This window comes from Gorilla gorilla, chromosome 11, assembly GCF_029281585.2.
Source record: "Gorilla gorilla gorilla isolate KB3781 chromosome 11, NHGRI_mGorGor1-v2.1_pri, whole genome shotgun sequence".
Lineage (NCBI taxonomy): Eukaryota > Metazoa > Chordata > Mammalia > Primates > Hominidae > Gorilla > Gorilla gorilla.
The window spans coordinates 58,856,737-58,872,094 of NC_073235.2; the positions used below are offsets into that span (position 1 = coordinate 58,856,737).

General features: G+C 37.3%; 1 long non-coding RNA gene across 1 annotated transcript in view; it reads left to right on the forward strand.

Annotated features, from left to right (window-relative positions):
* The window catches only part of LOC129532081 (uncharacterized), a 30,297-nt gene extending 16,041 nt beyond the window's left edge, over positions 1–14,256 (forward strand). Inside the window, exon 3 of the long non-coding RNA XR_008677709.2 lies at positions 14,010–14,256. This is a non-coding gene — a long non-coding RNA (uncharacterized lncRNA). The remainder of the gene's footprint in view (positions 1–14,009) is intronic.
* The last annotated feature ends 1,102 nt before the right edge of the window (positions 14,257–15,358 follow it).

The following is a 15,358-nucleotide window of genomic DNA, read 5'->3' on the forward strand; positions in this document are numbered from 1 at the left end:
ACATTCATTTGTCTTAGATGACAGGTAGTATCTACCACTGGACGGTTTATTAGTCTTTCCCAATTAAAAAAATGACTCAGTTAATCAGTATGAACTTTAAAGATGTGGGAACTTATAATTCAAGTTTCTTAGCAGTAAAAATGATCACTATATTGCTGTATGTAGATCTATTTTCTAGAATGGAAGAAAGAGACTATAATAATTCTTTGAGTGTGGCTCACAAATTTGTAAATAGTTTAGCCTTTATTTTAGAATTTTATCAAAGTAGTACATGCATATGTTATGCCCTAAATGTTTGTGTCCTCTAAATTTATATGGTGAAATCCTACCCTACAAGGTGATAATATTAGGGAGTGGAGGCTTTGGAAGGGATTGGGTCATGAGAGTGGAGGTCTCATGGGTGATATTAGTCTCCTTATAAAAGAGGTCCTTGGGAGCTTATTGCCCCTTCCACCTGTGAGGATACAACTGGTGGTGCTGGTCTGTGAACCAGAAAACAGGCCCTCACCAGACACTGAATCTGCTGCGGCCTTGATCTTGGACTTCTTAGCCTCCAAAACTATGAGAAATACATTTCTGTCATTTATAAGCCATCCAGTTTATGGTACTCTATTATAGCAGCCCGAATAAACTAAGAGACGATACAATTTTAAAAAACAAATCCAAACACAGAAGTCCTCCATTCTACCTCTCCTAGTAGTTCTTAGTTCATTTCCCCAAAGATAAACACTTTCCATTCTTTTAGCTATCTCTTCTAGACTCTACTGTCTTAAGTGGGTATGATGGCCCATGCCTGTAGTCCCAACTACTCAGGAGGCTGAGGTGGAAGGATCACTTGTGCCTGGGAGGTGGAGGCTGCAGTGAGCTATGAATCATGCCACTGTACTTTAGCCTGGGCAAAAGAGTGAGACCCTCTCTCAAAAAAGGAAAAAGACTACTGTCATAGCTCTTGACCATTTTAATGCCATTTATAGAGGTACTGATTGAGACTTTACTTTTCGCATCCTAAATCTAAAAGATAAAGATCTAGCATTCTTCTACCCCCAATTTTTGGTTAAATGAATACAAATTTGTTTATATTGCTACAACTTACCGCATAAATATTATTTATAAATGAGTATGTAATTTATTATGATTTACATTTCCTTTCTTCTGTGACTTTGATTTCCTGAGCTAATTATTGTTTATTCTTGTTGTTATTATAGTTATGTTTGCTTTACTTTCTTTATATCTAATATTATTCACCCTCCAAAAATCTTTTTTCAAAATAATTTCAACTTTTATTTTAGATTCACAGGGTACATGTGCAAGTTTGCTATCTGGGTATATTGTGTGACATTAAGGTTTGGGGTGTGAATGATCCCATCACCCAGGTACTGAGCATAGTACCCAATAGTTTTTCAACTCTTTCCCACTTGCCTCTCTCCCTACTCCAATAGTCCCCCCCGTAGCCATTTTTATGTTCATGAGTATCCAGTGTTTAGCTCCCACTTACAGGTGACAACATGCAGTATTTGGTTTTTTGTGCCTGTGTTAATTCACCTACGATAATCACCTCCAGGGGCATTTATGTTGCTGCAAAGGACGTGATTTCATTCTTGTTTATGGCTGTGTAGTATTCCATGGTATATATGTACCCACTTTTTTTTATTCAATCCACTGTCGATGAGCAGCTAAGTTGATTCCATGTCTTTGCGTTTGTGAATAGTGCTTCCATGACCGTACAAGTGCATGTGTCTTTTTGGTAGAACAATTTATTTTCTTTTGGATATATACACAGTAATGGGATTGCTAAGTCAAATGGTAGTTCTCAGTTCTTTGGGAAATCTCCAAACTGCTTTCCACAGTGGCTGAACTAATTCGCATTCCCACCAACAGTGTATAAGCATTCCCTTTTATTCACAACCTCAACAGCATCTGCTGTTTCTTTGACATTTTAATAACAGCCATTCTGACTGGTATGAGATGGTATCTTACTGTGGGTTTGATTTGCGTTTCTCTAATGATTAGGCATGTTGAGCATTTTTTCAAATGTGTGTTGTCCATTTGTATGTCTTCTTTTGATAAGTGTCTGTTCATATTCTTTGCCCATTTTTTAGTGGGGTTATTTGTTTTTTGTTTGTTCAATTAAGTTGCCTATAGATTCTGGATATTAGACCTTTACTGGATGCATAGTTTCTGAATAGTTTCTTCCATTCTGTAGATTGTCTGTTTACTCTGTTGATAGTTTTTTCCTTTTTCTTGCTGTGCAGAAGCTCTTTAATTTAGTTAGGTCCCACTTGTCAATTTTTGTTTCATTGCAATTGCTTTTGAGGACTTAGTCATAAATTAGTTCCCGAGGCTGATGTTCAGAATTCCTCCAAAAATCTTTACATTGATAGTTTAAAATCAACTACCCCACTGACAGGATAAATGTATCAATAGAGTCAAATATATCAAGTTCCTATTTCTTTTTGGTTTGGTTGATTTGTTTTTTGTTTTTTGTTCTTTGTTTTTTAGTGATATCTCTTCAACCCCATCATTGCAGTATCAAAGACCAACTACTTTCTAGACCTTCTGCATAGCTATTGTCTTGGGAATTCCCCTTGCAACACTCTGTGTTGACTATTTTCTAGACCTAAGACTTCTCCTTTTGTGGTATACTCCTTCACTTTTGTAAAACAAATCATACATTGGAGGGCTTTCTTTTTTCTTGAGAAGTTCCTTGTCTGATCAATTTTTCAATTTTTACTTACACTCAATTGATAGTGTGGGTGGGTAAATAATTCAAGGCTAAACATGATTTTCTCTTGGATAATTAAAAACATTTTTTCACTCTTCTGGCATCCTGAGTTTGGATATATTCTTCGAATATGATGTCTGCTTCCAGTTACCTTTATCACAGGTGTTCTAAAATGTTATCATATGCTTTGATGTCGGTCTCTTTTTATCCATTGTACCAAGAACTCGTGAGAATGTGTTCTTTGGTAACAATATTTTCTTATATTATTTCTTTCATCATTTTTCCTATCCATTTTTTCTTCCTGTACTCTGGAAGTCTTATTGATCTGATTTTTAACCTCTTTTGTTAGCATAATTGATTATCTTATTTTTCCTCTCCTGTGGCTGGCCTCTTTGCCTATGCTAGTATTTTTTCTGGGTGATTTCCCCAACTTCATATTCCAAACATTCTATTAATTTTTAAAATTTCTGCTGACATATTTTTTAATTTCTAGAAACTTATTTTTTTCCCTTTTCCTCTCCACTTCTTTTTCTTCAATAGCATATTGTTCTTGATTTACAGATATCTCTCAGATTTCTGATTATATTAATTATAGGTTTTTTAAAACACAATTTTCTTTTAAACTAAATTTAACTTAAATTAACTCCCCCTACCCTGCCATTTTTGTTTCTTCTGCATTCAATCTTATCTCTTTTTAAATCTTTTTTTTCTAGTTTCTATTTTGGAGGTTTCACTCACATTCCTGGGCTATTTGGCAGTCTGTTCACATTCAAGATAGAAGCTCTGGATGCTGATTAGAGGCTATGTGTGCATGAGCACACTCATGGAAAGGGGAGGCGGGGGAGGGAGTTTGAAGTGAGAGGGAGGTTTGCTGACTTGAGGCTTTACTACTGTAGGGTGAAAGGAAAGGCACCTGGTTGTGCAGTCTCAGTATTTGCTGGCCTTTTATTTCAGTCAGTCTTTTTGTACTAGTTTTCTATAACAAATTACCACAAAGTTAGTGGTTTAAACCAACACAAATGTATCTTACAGTTGCATAGTTCAAGTCCAACAATGGGTCTCACTGGGCTAAAATGAAAGTGTGGGCATGACTCTGTTTCCTTTGTAGAGAGTCTACAGGAGAATCTGTTTTCTTGCTTTTCTAGTGGTCAGAGGCTGACCACATTCTTTCACTCATGGCTCCCTCCAGTTTCAAAGCCAGCAATGGCTGTGGAGTCTTTCTCACATCTCATTCCTCTGACACTAACATTTCTGCCTCCTTCTTCCACACTTAAGAGTCTCTATGACTACATTGAGTCACTTAGATAATCCAGGATAATCATCTTATTTTTACATCAGCTGATTAGCAAACTTAATTTCTTCTACAACTCTGACTCCCCCTTGCCATGTAACATAACGCATTCACAGGTTTGGGGGATTAGGATGTGGACGTCTTTAAGGGGTTACCCTCCTGCCTAACACACAGTAAAATCTCCTGTCTGATGATGTCTTCTAGGAGCAGAGCAGGGTATAGAGCTGAGATGTTTCAATATTTTGTGGGAATTTCACACATTCCCTGTTTTCTGTGGGGGCTCACTTCCATTTCTCTGATGTGTGTTGTTTCCCCAAGTGTGGATTCTCTATGGTTTAATTTATCTAGAAAATGAATTTGGCTCTTTCTAGAGATAAAAAGAAATCCAACCAGAAGCTTGAAATCTGCTTTAGAAGGTGATCTGATAGTTCCCAAGGGTTGGCATGAGGGGTACTCATGCTGTATGGGTAGTTGCTGGGCTGGGTAGTGTGGGATAAGAGGATGCTGGAGGCTAACGGCTCCCTTTTCAGACATTTAGACATTTGAATAATCCTTCCATTTTCAATTCCAGCCAACACTCCCACCTTTTTAGATTCCTGGTGAGCCTGAACCTTCTAGGATTCATCCATCGGTTTTCCATCTTTCCACAAATTAGACCCCTCCTATAATTTATTCTCACATTATTTTTCCCCTTAGTGGTTTTATACTTTATTTTATTCCTTTATTTTTATTTTACTGGTATTTCTGGATCAGAGACGAACTAATGTGATCATTAACCAGAAGTTGTTTATCATTTTTTAACAGTGATAAAACCAGAGAACAACAGACATTATTTTCGGTTGTCACTAAACCCAGAGAGAGTTTCCATGTAAATTGAGAGGTACAGATTTGCAAACACCAACATATATGTTTAGCTAATTGCAAAAGTAAACAAGTAAAGTAAAAAATAAAAAAGAAGAGGCTAGGCGCAGTGGCTCATGCCTGTAATCCCAGCACTTTGGGAGGCTGAGGGTGGATCACAAGGTCAGGAGATCAAGACCATCAACCATCCTGGCCAACATGGTGAAACCCGTCTGTACTAAAAATACAAAAAATTAGCTGGGCGCAGTGGCACACGCCTGTAGTCCCAGTTACTCGGGAGGCTGAGGCAGGAGAATTGCTTGAACCCGGGAGGTGGAGGTTGCAGTGAGCTGAGATCGTGCCACTGCACTCCAGCCTGGTGACAGAGCAAGACTCCATCTCAGAAAAAAAAAAAAAAAAAGAAGAAGAAGAAAGAACAGATGAGGGAAGCATTGCAGATTAAGAATTTTTCAAAGCTGCAGAATTCATCTATCACGTTTTCAACTGGATTAACAAGGGGGTTCAGACTAAATGAGAAATGCTATGCAAGTTCTTTCATATCACTACTTCTGCATTTTTGAATTCTAATTTTTAATCACCTCTGAGTTATCCAGATTATAACTCCAGGACGTACTATTTTCTCAGACAATGCTTATCTAAGAGTGTTTTCTTTTTGCCCTTCTACCTGAAAGAAAGACTGTTTGTCCGACTATACATTTTTAAAGTTTTTTCTCGAAGTCTTTAGATGTTTCTCCATTGTCTTGGGAAGGTATTGTGTAGAACTGTGAGGCCAGTTTGATTTTTGTTCCTAACAGCCTGTTTTGTATGTTTCTGAGACTTTTTTTCTTTTATCTTGTAGGTCTTGAAATCATAAATGTAGACAATTTGAGCTCGATGCTATTAATAGTCTAAAAATAACAGCAAAATTGCTCTAACAGATATATGTATTGGCACATTTCTGAGATTAGGGTAAAATAAGGAATAATGTTACAATCAAGAGCTCTTGGAATCAAATATAGTGCTGCTTAATAATCTATCCTAATTAAAAGCTGTCTTAAGTTTTAAATCAGATTTTCTGTGGATCCACAACTGGGATTATAAATTAAAAGTCTGTAATAAGCAGGATAACTTAATTGTCTGGAAATTTCTTACTTTAAAATCTATGTAAATCTATATAACTACTTTCACCTTCCTATTTCAGAATATCAGAGCCATAAAGGCTAGTGTTTACCCTCTTTGTAGGAGCTGACATATATGTACAGCTTTAGCTTTTATTACAGAGTGTACATTGTTATAGTCTGACTTGGTCATTTTGGAGGCAAAAAAAAAAAACTTTCGTAGATTTAATTACCATTTTAATTTTTCACTTTACTTTTTCACTTTAGAGAAAGTCTCTATTCAAATTACAAGCATCGTTTTGTGTATTTCTAACCCTGTTGTCTCAGGGTGTCATTGTTGTAGGGCCAGATATTATTCATTTCTATATTTGAAAAGCCAAGCCCAACAATAAACTTGCAAGGAGCTGAGTGGGGGCAAAATGTGGGTGGTGTGTGTTTATAACAAACCTGTATTTAAGAAAGGAGTCACAACAACCCAACCCCCATCACTCTACGCTCCTCTGGGCCTCCTGTATCAGGCAGTTTAACCTCTGGCTCTAATTATGAACTTCCCAGCTGGAGGCAATGGGTTGGAATTGAACATACACAGGATATTTGCCTTTGGGAGACCTGTTGGCCACAGCACCCATGCAGATTAATTGAGGAATGGTACTGTCAGCAGCATTATTTGACAAAATCTTGAGAGTTTGAGGTCAGGGAGAGGATCCCTGTTGTGAAGCTGTAGTGCAGTTGAACCAACAGTGAACACAGTGAAAATGTTGCAGGAGATGAGAAAGGAATGCAAGTTCTGAAACCTGCCCAGGAAGAGATTTACCTAGATGGCAGGACTAGATAATAACATAACACAGCAAACAATTCATTACTAAATTTTTGCACAGAACATAAGGAATTTGGTCTCATATATAGCCCAAGGGAGTCGCAGTACTGACTGAAATAGGCTCTGAAATTATTAGGGACATCACTATTATCTCCATAGCCTCAGATATATATATACACATATATATATCTGCATAGTAAATTGCACTATAGTTTACTCCCATTTAAATTAAATCTATTTAATCTTCATTCTGCAATGGAGAATTTTAAAATTATGCTCCTGACCATTCCTTTAATGAACAGGTGAAGTCCTGTCAGTAAGTTAAATATTTCAACAACTGTCAAGTGCACTCATAAGCAGAAGCTTCTCTTGTTATTATTGCTGGGTCGTGGCCAGTAGAATGGAACTTCTTTACCTCATCACAACAAGGTAAATCAAGAATTCATTATCTTGAGTTTAACTCTGGATGTATGTTTCAGCTTCTGGCCTTGCCACTTGTCTGTGACAGATCTGGTTAGAGCTGATGAATGGTCTTAATGGTGAGTAGAAGCAATACTCTTGTTCTCTCTCACATTGTTCACTGGCAAACTATTCCAGTATTTTCTGGTAGTTTTTTCTGATAGAATTCCAGGATCATGATGGCTCAGATTAGTCAAAATCATTCAGAAAAGTTTTCATTCAAATCCCAAAACCATCATGACATGGATATCAAAACTATATATCATCACAAATATCAGCCACAGAAGAACCTTTAAATACCTCCTACTGTAGAATTATTTCTTTATGATGCAAATTGAAATTCAAGGCGAGAAGTAAAATTCTTCAAGCCAACAAATAAAATAAATAAAACAATAAAATATAGTAAAAATTCAAGGCAATAAGTAAAAAAAAATAAGGCACTTATCTCAAATTCCTTCAAAATTATCCTACCTATTTATCCTGGGGATCTCATGTATGTAAGCTTCTAAGCTCTATGATATCTATATATTCCTGGTAACTGATCTATATAGTCTGTTTAATGCAGTTTAGAAATAGCTAATATTTATTATTTCTATGTATCAGGTACTATTATTCTAAGTGATTTGTATATATTTACTACTCAATCTCCGTTTACCTTTTGTTATTTCTATTTAAAAACTGAGGCACAAAGAAAAAAATAACTTTCTCAAGGTTGCACAGGTAGGAAGTAGCATAACCAAGATCCAATCCCAGGCAGTCTGATTCCAGCATCGAAGTGCTTAATTACATACAGTAATGTAGCAAATTAAAATTCTTAATTTGCTACACGCATTTATCAAATCCCATGATTTTAAATAGAGTTTCCTGACTGGGAGGGGGAAGCAAAGGAGAACTGCTAAAAAAATGCAAGAATCAAATGTTATACTGCTGTGTTCATTTTTTTTAAAATCTTTTACTGTCCTCATGAGTACAAAGAAATGTGTCACCACCCAGATACACACTAAATTGGATGTTCCAGAAATGGATTTGAATTCAAAATCTTTGATAATTATAGATAAGAGACATGGGAGAACCTAATCTAAACAAAATCATTTGAGCTAAACACAAAGCTCAAATTAATTGTACAACCTAGAAATGCTCTCTGAAAGGCTAAATCTTTGGATTTTCATACTATTTGGAAAAGGAGTAGGTTCTGTTAATAGGACAGACTTCGTGCAACATATGTTAAGAAAAAAAATTGGAAGCACTTAAAAAATACAAGCTTGGAAGCTAAATCTTGCAAAAATGGAAAAAAATTCCTTAAAATATTTTGGAGCTTTTAGGAGAAAGTCAATATTAAAATTAGTACGGAACATAGAGAAAGGGCTTTATGAGTCGAGTGACTGTTGTTTTTCTAAATGTCAGCATGGAAACCCAAACAGAAAGAGGTGAGTTGGGTCCCTGGAAAGACTGACTGGGAAAGCTGAGTGTTAAGTTTGTGACGTGGTTGATGGCAACCAAAAATTGTCAAGTGCATGATGACAAAGTATTTCCTGGAACTAGGGGCTGCTTCAAGACATATAAACAAGGGTAATGTTGTGGGGGCATGTGCTTTAAACCAACATAGGATCTATATGTGGTTATATTACCAGCAGTTTGAACAATGTCAGACAGAGCTCTCTGGAATTTGGAAACCAATAACAGATAGTTTGAGCTGTATACTGAATTGACAATCCTTTTGTACGGCAGGGAAAAATAACCAACTTTAAAACATAACTTATACTGTACTTTTATTTTTGCATCATGGAAAAGAACCAGTTTTAAAATATAAGTTGCACTCTGCTTTCATTTAATGTTATGGTCTTGAAAATATAATCCCTATCCATTAACAAAGGAGTAACTTTGTTGTAGCTTTAGTGTCTCTCCCTGAAAATCATATTTAATTCAGTACTTAATTTTAATCAAAGATAACTTTGTCTAAAGGTGTGACCACGTACTCTTAAGTCAGGCAGGAAAGTGTGTTCTATTTTAAGGTAACCAAACCTCTCTGGGCCTTAGTTTTCTCATCTGTAGAAAGGAAGGATTGGTCTAAACTGTCTATAAGAGTTTATGGAGCTTTTTTTTAACCCTCCCTTGTAACCAAACTCAGATGGTGATATTTTCTAGATTGGCTATTAGTTCCAGTAGAAGAGGAGCCTAGCACTTTGGGAGGCCGAGGCGGGCGGATCACGAGGTCAGGAGATCGAGACCATCCTGGCTAACACAGTGAAACCCCGTCTCTACTAAAAAGAAATACAAAAAATTAGCCGGGCGTGGTGGCGGGCGCCTGTAGTCCCAGCTACGCGGGAGGCTGAGGCAGGAGAATGGCGTGAACCCGGGAGGCGGAGCTTGCAGTGAGCCGAGATCGCGCCACTGCACTCCAGCCTGGGCGACAGAGCGAGACTCCGTCTCAAAAAAAAAAAAAAAAAAGAGGAGCCTAGAGGGAGGTGTGTGTGTGTGTGTATCAGACACAACCACAATACTAACATACATACTTATAGAAATTATACTCACAAATGAATACAGTGCTTGAGAAATTTACCACACTGTAAACAAAATAAGAAACCCTCTCTTTGAAAACTAGAAAAGGGCTGGGTGTAGTGGCTCACTCCTGTAATCCCACCACTTTGGGAGGAGCACTTGAGCCCAGGAGTTCAAGACCAGCCTGGACAGCATGGTGAAACCTCATCACTATAAAATAAAAAACTAGAAAAGAAACTTGCCTAGTTTTCCCAACATGCTCTCTCCAAAACATTTTTCTCCCCATGAAAGTAAGAAAAGCACTTTGTAAAATATCTAAAACATCAACCTAAATAGTTGTGACTCTTTCTAAAGCTTTGGCTGTTTCTGGCTCACATCTTACCATTTATGGGGAAAAAAGTAAGTGTTTTTGTTTAAAAGTGTTCCCCCTCTAATTAAACAGAGGTGGGACTTGAGTCAACAATGGATTTCCGGAAGCTGACAAACTAAAATGTCGATAAGCTGTCAAAAGACATGCTCTGTCCAAAGCTATTATGAAATTGCATTGATCCTGAATTCTTAAGAAGAGAAAAAGACCTTTAGATTAAAAAATAGGCCTTAGGAGGAGCAAAGGAACATTAGCCTAATCATGATTCTTTCCTTTTACAAACTCTTTCTGATCCATTGGCTGGCAAGAGAAGGGTAAGGCTTGCCAGATTTTTAGGGAGGAAGAAAATCTCACACTCTTCTGGCCATGTGGCACTTATATTCTCTCTACAGTACTTCCTAACCCTTCTGTAAAATGAAGAAAATTTGTTAGGAAAAGGCCACCAGTGCTTAGGAAACAGATGAGCTGCATGGCTTGCAAGGTTTTGTCTTCCATCTACATTTATACTTGGGGTTGAGGTAGGAAATTCTTTATGCAGTGATCGGAGAGCAACCTCAGCCTCCATAAAACTTTTACTAAACCAGTAGATTTCAAATGTTATGGCGATGGTTGCAGAACTTTGTGGGTATACTAAAAACCACCGAATTTTATACTTTAAATGGGTGAATTGCATAGTATGTGAATTCTATCTCAACAACGTTGTTAGAAAATTTTTTTTAGTGTATGTAGTCAACTAGGATGCTTGTTTAAAATACAGGTTCTTGAGTCTCAGTTCAAAGGACAGAATCTCTAGTCACTGGGTACAGGCAACTATATTTTAAACAAACATCTCTGGTGATTCTAATGAGATTATCCACACTTTTAAGGAAATAAAAAAGAGATGATTTATTTTGGTATGTCCCCTAAAGCAACTAAAGAAACTCCATGAAAGTGTAGAATAATCAATTTTTTAAAAATCCTTCAGAAATCATAATTTGCTCTAATTCTCATTTTTTCCATTATGAATGTGAATATTACCAGGATAATAGGAACCATGATGAAAAAAATTTCACTAGCGCCAGGTCAGGAGTCTCCTCAGATAATAATTAATATGAGCACTTAACTGACTGCAAATAAATTTTGTGAACATTTTCTTACTGAATCTTCACAAAGACCTTGTAGAGTTGTAAGAGCTGTAAAAACCACCCATCTTCTACAGATGGGAAGATGGATTCACCAAGGTTAACTGTTTTGCCTCAAAACACCCAAGTGATAATTGAACAATTGGTTTGGAAACCAGTTCTTCCGATACATAGTTCAGCACTCTTTGCTATAAAAATCTGCCTTTAAAAATGCTTTTTCAGCATGTACCAGCGTGGCCTGCCCCTAACCTTTAGAAGCTATTGTTTGAGCACTTTGTAAAGTTCTGTTGTTCATGGTGCTAACAAATTGCACATCTTTTTTTTTCTATCTGCAACACAAAAAGAAAAGGCACAATTTGACACATTTACCCCAAATTCTCTGTGACATGCTTGTGTAAAAAACTGGATTCTTGTATGTCAGTAGGGAAGAGCATATGTGGGTGTGTGTGTGTATATACTGAGAGACAGAGAGAGACATATTGTATCTGTATGTGTATGTGAACTGTTAAATAAAACTAACATTTACTGGATAACTACTGTGCTGTAAATCTACTTTCCGCCTGTCACCAACCTTTTCCCCAATTTCTTGAAGATATAGGCATCTGGCTCACTGCCTGCTCCACTCAGATCTCTCCATTCTCATGAGGTGAATTAAAGGTCCTTCTCAATATCACAGGCCTCTCAATTCCTTGATCTCATCTTTATTAACCTTCACCTCCATTCCACTTTAGGTATCCACTCTGGACCACGTCATCGCCCTGAGCTTCCCCATCTTTGAAATATTTATTCTAAATATTCCACTGGCCACAGCTCTCTAATATGACTTCAAGGAATTCTCCAAGCATCTGGCCAACCCATTTTTCAAGAAACTCTTAGATTCTATGTTCTTCTCTTAATTAATACTCTTGTCAATTCCCAAACTTCCTGTCACCATTGTCCTTTTTCCACAAACACCTAAAAGAATCTCTGCCCAGGCAACCTGGTGATCTCCTTCCTCTGTGCCTACTTCCAGGGCTGGTGGTTCTCCACAGTCCTCCCTCGAGCCTCATGGAGTCTCAATGCTGCCTGGAAACCCTTACAGTCTTTAGAGTTTTTCCACTTTCTTGAGGTCTTTCAACACAATAAGCTGACCTTAAGGCCAGTAAGCATTTTTTTTTTTGAAATGGAGTCTTGCTCTGTTGCCCAGGCTGGAGTGCAGTGGCACAATCTCAGCTCCCAGCAACCTCCGCCTCCTGGGTTTAAGCAATTCTCCTGCCTCAGCCTCCCAAGTAGCTGGGACTACGGACATGCACCACCACACTTGAGTAACTTTTGTGTTTTTAGTAGGGATGGGGTTTCACAATGTTGGCCAGGCTGGTTTCAAACTCCTGACCTCAGGTGATCCACCTGCCTCGGCCTCCCAGAGTGTTGGGATTAAAGGCGTGAGCCACTGTGCCCAGCCAGAAGCCTTTTTTGGGGGGGAAAGTTTCAATTTACTATTTATAAATCTGTAGAATTAACTGTATACCAGAATCCATCTGCTCCTGCTTTTCTTCTTCTACATTGAGATAGGTGTGTCTCCCTCCTGCTTAAGGGAGACAAAGTACTTTTCACATATCTTTATTGTCTTCCTCTCTCTGATTCTTTCATATTTTCTTTTAAACATACTGAATCCTCTTCTGTCTTAAAATAAAAAGAAAACAATAAAAAAAACCTTTCTTTCTTCAAGCTTTCCAGAATCTATTATCCTTTTATTTAGTTGCTCAAGTTAGCGGCTTAGGAATCATTATTTCTTCTTCCCTCTTTTTTATCTTTTATATGCAACTGATAAACAAGTTCTATCAAATCCATCGCCTCAGTATCTCTTTATTCATGCATTTTTCTCTATTTTCTAATGCAAAGGCTCTAAATCTGTACTGTCCAATAAAAATATAATGTGAGGGCCAGGCACAGTGGCTCATGCCTGTAATCCCAGCACTTTGGGAGGCTGAGGTGGGTGGATCACTTGAGGTCAGGAGTTCAAGACCAGCCTGGCCAACGTGGTGAAACTCCATCTGTACTAAAAATACAAAAATTATCTGGGCATGGTGGTGTGTGCCTGTAATCCTAGCTACTTAGGAGGCTGAGGCAGAAGAATCACTCGAACCCAGACGGCAGAGGTTCCAGTGAGCTGAGATCACATCACTGCACTCCAGCCTGGATGATGGAGCAAGACTCTGTCTCAAAAAAATAAAAATTATATATATATATAGTGAATCACATATGTAAATTGTTTTCTTTTTTAATGGAAAATACCAGAAATACATTTATGTAAAATATTTTAATTTTTTAGGAGCCACAGAAAGTAAAAAGAGACACTAAGATTAATTTTAACAATATATTTTATTTAATCCAATATGTCAAACATATTGTCATTTTACATGCTACAGTATGGATGAAATTTGAGGGCATTATGCTAAACGAAATAAGCTAGTCATGAAAAGACAAATACTGTTGATTCCACTTATATGAGGTACCTAGAGTAATCAAATGCATAGACACAGAAAGTAGAATGGTAGTTGTCAGGGGCTGAAGGAAGGGGAAAATTGGGAATTATTGTGTAATGGATATAGATTTTCAGTTTTACAAGATGAAAGGAGTTCTGAGTTCTGGAGATGGATGGTGGTGATGGTTGCACAACAATATGAATGTACTTAATATCACTGAACTGCACACTTAAAAATGTTTACAATGATAAATTTTCCATTATGTATATTTTACCACAATAAAAATATTTTTAAAATATTGTCATTTTAGGCCAGGCACGGTGGCACATACCTGTAATCCCAGCACTGCAAGAGGCTGAGGTGGGCGGATCACCTGAGGTCAGGAGTTTGAGACTAGCCTGGCCAACATGGTGAAACCCCGTCTCTACTAAAAATAGAAAAATGAGCTGGATATGGTGGTGCACGCCTGTAATCCCAATTACTCGGGAGGCTGCGGCAGGAGAATCGCTTGAACCCAGGAGACAGAGGTTGCAGTGAGCCAAGACAAAGCCATTGTACTCCAGACTGGGCGACAGAACAAGACTCTGTCTCAAAAAAAAAAAAATACATATATATATATATATAAATTATTGTATGTATATATGCATGTATATATAATAACATATACATGTTAAAATGACTAAAATGACTGTAGTCATTTTAACGTCATAAAATACATGTATATTTTAGCATGTATATATGTTATATATATACACGTATATATAAATATATATAGACTATGTATATTTATATTTTAACATGTATATAATTTTATATAACATATAAAATATATTTTTAACGTAGTCATTTTAACATGTCTAAAAAATATTAGTGAGATATTTTACATCTTTGATTTGAATTAGTCACGTTTTAATAGGTATTTGTTGCTAGTGGACACCATATTGGACATCATCATCTCTTACCCATATCCATCATAACTTTATGGGATGCCAGGAGGAAGCTTCCAGTGGTCTCCTTGCTTCTTGTTGGGGCCCCCCCTTAGATGTTCTACAACATAGACCCTTATAAGGGTGCCCCTTGTATATTTTACATACTACAGCCAGAAGGATTTTGCTAAAAATAAAATTTCATGTTGTTTTCCTCCATAGAACTCAGCATGTTTCTCACAGTTCTGTGAGCTCTTATGATATTTACAAGGATCTGCATAAACTGAACCTTGTCTACCTTCCAGCTTCATCTCTTCCTTTTCATAGTCCACAACACAGCACATGCACACACACAATTTATTTTTGCTTTTTAAAGCCATTATGATCTTCTTGTATTCTGGGTCATTGCATATTCTGTTGCTTCTATTTAGAATGCTCCTCGTCATCCCTCTTATCCCTGTTCATCCTCAATTGGCTAACTGCTGCTCATACTTAAACTCTCCTCAGAAACCTTCTCTGATTCCCTAGGTCTGGATTAAGTGTAATTTCTGTGTGCTTACATGGAACTCTTAACTCCTTCTACCATATCCTTTATCAACACTTTTTTTTTTAGAGGTGGGATCTCACTATGTTGGCCAGGCTGGTCTCTAACTCCTGGCCTCAGGCAATCTTCCTATTCATCCTCCCAAAATGTTGGGCCTACACACATGAGCTACCATGCTAGGCCTTGTCA